Below are 4,791 nucleotides of genomic sequence, written 5' to 3'. Positions count from 1 at the left end.
ATTCTTGTATCTCCTCATATCTAGAAAAGCACTAAAATCCTTCATAGTGACGACTGCTCCGCGTGACTAGCAGAAACCTTCTGCAAAAATATGTGCTTGATTGCATGTTACTCTCCCTTCACCAAAATCACATGTATACCGACCTTCCCCCCTACCTCTTCGGAGCAGTTTCTCAGAGCTATCTGAAATGCTGTCTCCTGGGCTATAGTCCTCATTTTGCCCCAAATAGAACTTAACTCACAACTCTCATGTTGTACACTTTTTTAAGTCAACATAAAGAGCACAGAATTCCGTTATTTTGAATTGTAGAGCAATTATTGATAATCCATTTCACTTTTAGGACTAGAAAAAAAGGTAAAGAAAAAATGTCTGAGACAAAAAATATACAGCAACTTAGGAAAAACATTTATTCTCATTCTCAAGGCTTAAAACTGAACACCAATGCTCTCTGCAGCAATCTTTTGTTTTTCACTACCTTCTGAAAGAATGTTTTTTCTTTCTCATTTTTTCTCTTAGCTATTATTTTCTTCCAATATGAACAGTAAATAGATTGTTTGCTGAGTTCAGTAAATCGCATATTATAATCCTTCAAAGCAATAAATGTTTTTATTCATTTTTGTATCTCATTTACACAAATCTCTCCTACCCCACAGATACCTAGTTTATACAAACTTAAGAAATTTTTATAGTGTCAGAAAGTATTTTAAATTTAAAGTAGACCTACTGATTAGGTGATGTGGTAATATTGCTGAAGATGGAGACTTTTAATATGAATGAGAAAATACAAAAAGCTCGAATTTGAGATATGGCCAAGATGTGGACTTTGAAACTGTTTCCTGCCTTGGAACCTAATAAAGTAGGTAAGCTGTGACAAAGTGAGAGAGTGGCACGGACTACCAAACGTAAAATAGCTAGTGGGAAGCAGCCGCATAGCACAGGGAGATCAGCTCGGTGCTTTGTGACCACCTAGAGGGGTGGGATAGGGAGGGTGGGAGGGAGAGAGATGCAAGAGGGAAGAGATATGGGGACATATGTATATGTAGAACTGATTCACTTTGTTATAAAGCAGAAACTAACACAACATTGTAAAGCAATTATACTCCAATAAAGATGTAAAAAAAAAAAAGTAGGTTGAATTGTTTTGTTGATATTCACAGTCTTTAATCCATGGATATTGAAAGTAACAAAGTATAGAACAAAGCACTCTCTTAAGGAACAATAAGTTTTTACGATGCTGGAAGCACTATTTCTTTCTGTTATTTAAAAACTATATGGTAAACTACTTTAGCATGTTGTCAGTGACAGCAGAAAACTGGAAATATTCCTGATTGTTTCTATATCAGGTATTGTTCAAGACTTTCAGTTTTTCAAGGGGTAATGTATCTAATATTTGGTTTAATGACAATTAAATTATATAACTACATTTTAGCTCACCACAGTTTCAAATATTTTATGGTAAGGAAAATATCACTTTAATCCTAAAGATTTTTAAAATTTTAACATGAGGTTTATAAAGTTTTAACTATGATTATTTGGCATGAAATATAAAAAAAGTGTTTTAACTAGTGTGTTTTAGCCTGGTCGATTCCTGAAAACCTTTCATAGATGTGATTGCAAGCTTTGAAAATTTTACCGCACATGTATTTGCATTCTATTGACAAGTGTGTCTACCTTGTTGAAATTAGAACTGGGTGGCCCATGTTATCCAAAGTAAATACAAGTAAAACAGAATGAGATTTAGTTGCGTTTTAGTTTATAAAATCTCACCAGCACCACAGAGTTAGTGTATACTTACCAGATAATCTAAGAAATTTTCTGCCTGAACGTTTAAGAAAGTGATAGGTCTATGCAAGTTATTATGCAGGCCTGCCACCGAACCAAGTGAATAAAGATTGTGAAAGATAGTTATTTGATAGAAATTTAATTGTTGTCCAATTTGTAATGTTCTGACTACCTTACTTCTCTCATAGTACCTTTTCCAAATTCTAATACTTGAATATATGTTTCAAAAGCAAAAAAACTCAAAAAGATTGCAAATAAACTAGATGAAGCCAGATGGTTGTCAATGTAATATAATAGCACAATCTAATATTAGCTAAGAAGTACAATGAAATATTTTAATGCCAACTTGGATTCATTTATAGAACATTTAAGGAAATTCTAAAGTAATTAACCCACAACAAAGCAAAATCTGTCAACTATCATGTAAGTGTAGAACAAACAGAGCATAAAATAGAAATTCAAAGAAAGGCACAGACTAGAGAGATACTTTACTAAAAATGGGGTAAATGTCAATGAAAGACCTAATGATACTGACTTGTGTGGCTCTGCCAAAAGAATGACTTGCTTTCTACTCACTCACTCAACTTAATCTATGTCAGCCAATCAGTTGGCAAGTCCTGACTGTGCACATAAATGCCTATCAGATTTTAGGTGCCTTACTCTTAAAAACAAACATTCAGTCAAAAGATCATAAAATATTTGACTGGAATTCTCAATATAAAAATACAGATAAAAAATAGGATAAGGGAACATGAACTATGGAAGAAAGTTAAACTCAACAAAAATATGACTGAAAAACAATCTCACTTATTAGAAGCAAAGGAAAAAAGAAGTCACACTGGGAATATAACTTAAGCAAGAGTCCACAAAACAGATCAATACACCAGGAAAGAACATTTGGAAATTCTTCCATCATAATTTTTTTCCAACCTTGATAGCATAAATATCATTATTTTGTTATTATGATATATGACATGGGTTTTGCAATTGGGAAACAGAAAGCAAAGAAACAGACATAGCAAGGTGAGAGATGGTAATCGTGTTTATGTATTGCAAAAACATTCAGTAAAATATTATCTGTGATAAATTGGAAGAAATACAATAAGCTTAATGAATCTGTTAGGGGTTAACTATTTGTAAAAAGTCAGATAATAAATATTTTTGGCATTGTATGCCATATGTTCTCCATCACAACTACCAAAATTTACTATTTTTTTTTAATATGGAAGGCTTCACGAATTTGTGTGTCATCCTTGCACAGGGGCCATGCTAATCTTCTCTGTATCATTCCAATTTTAGTATATGTGCTGCTGAAGTGAGCACCAACTTTACTATTATAATGAGAAAATGTCCATAGGCTATTTGTGGAAGAATAGTCATGACTGGATTTGGCCCACTGGCACGAGTTTAGAGACTTTCTTCTGAGGAACCTGTTTCCAGTGAATCAGAATAACCATAAATATTGGATGTGGAAAGGAAAAAGTCAGAATCCTCACAGGTGTGTTGGCCCATAAAACAAAATCAGCCATGGTACAAAAGTAAATTTAATTGTGTTATCTTCCCACCCCAGCTATAGTTTCAGCTGGTTTCACCATTCCAACTATTAAGTTGAGAGATATAAAGCATGGCATAAAGAATCAATGATATAACTCAGATTATCAGTTATGTCTAGTGGAGAACTTCAGTAGGTTGACTGCTACATGTAACTGACAAGGAGTGAATAGATCAGAAGGTGCCTGGTAAATTTTGAATGAATTGCATTGCCAGAGAAAACACAAGCCATAACAAAACAGAAGAAAAACAAACATAAATCATTTTTGTTTTAAAACAACCTATAGGTCCACAAACATACACCAGCCACAGATGGAACTATTCTACAACACCCAACACAGATAAAGCCATAAAGATGAACAGACAGGAAGAAATCTCCCAAAGGGCATGAGAACAATTACCAAAGGAATTCTTCCCAGGGAGCGAAATCAGGGACTAATCAATGATTTTCTATCTACCACCCCAAGATGATAAGGAAAAGTAGCTTTTTTTTTTTTTTTTTTGCGGTACATGGGCCTCTCACTGCTGTGGCCTCTCCCGTTGCGGAGCACAGGCTCCGGACGTGCAGGCTCAATGGCCATGGCTCACGGACCCAGCCGCTCTGCGGCATGTGGGATCTTCCCGGACCAGGGCACGAACCCGTGTCCCCTACATCGGTAGGCGGACTCTCAACCACTGCGCCACCAGGGAAGCCCTAGTTTCTATATTTCTTGGGAGCAGACATTTTTTTATCCTTTTCACAAAGTTCATTGCAGTCTTCCTTCTGTAGAATTGCTTAAGAAATCATCTTTTTCCACTAATGGTGAGCTCATGTAGAACACAGGTGAGCATGAAGCAGATGGATACCTTCTCTAGAATGCACATTAATTAGGCTCAGGCAACCTTGAGACCACTTGCACCTTTTGAAGACCACCCTTTCATTAAAAACAGCACTAGGAACATCTATTCTCTAAGCATTGTTGATGCCTTGCAAAGATATTAAATGATAAGAAAAATTATGTTTGCTAAATACAGAAACATATTACCTTTTAATATAATCATGTCTTTTGGTCACTTTTTCATTTCTGTAGCAACTAATACGGTTTGCATGTGAAATAAAAATCCACAGTATAATATCTCCTGATTTCCCTCATCTTCTATGTCTGGGATCATTTATTTAGGGAAACAAACACATGGAACTTTTTGCCATTCCACAGATATGTTAACCCCTTCCATACTTTAAATTTCTTTTTCTAAATGAGGAGAATATGGTTAAATTTTATGGTAAGATATTATACATTCTTAAATATTTAGGTCAAACTTTACCAACTTTTAAAAATCTTTCTTATCTATAATCTCCAAGAAGTCCTTGTTTATGAATCTCTCATTGAATTAACATTATTTACATACTTTTGAATTGGTACTAAAAACTTTATTTCTCAGTAATTTTCATTTTAATAGCATTGGTTTGTTCAAAGG

At 34.6% G+C, this 4,791-nt stretch overlaps 1 non-coding gene across 1 annotated transcript; it reads right to left on the bottom strand.

The window, feature by feature from the left end:
• Window positions 1–2,998: 2,998 nt before the first annotated feature.
• On the bottom strand, window positions 2,999–3,105 carry LOC132413980 (U6 spliceosomal RNA). Its single transcript, XR_009516863.1, has one exon. It is a non-coding gene; the product is annotated as a U6 spliceosomal RNA (small nuclear RNA).
• Window positions 3,106–4,791: the final 1,686 nt, after the last annotated feature.

Source organism: Delphinus delphis, chromosome 18, assembly GCF_949987515.2.
Source record: "Delphinus delphis chromosome 18, mDelDel1.2, whole genome shotgun sequence".
Lineage (NCBI taxonomy): Eukaryota > Metazoa > Chordata > Mammalia > Artiodactyla > Delphinidae > Delphinus > Delphinus delphis.
The sequence above is the reverse complement of the archived record's forward strand: the minus strand, read 5'-3'. Positions and strand labels throughout refer to the sequence as shown.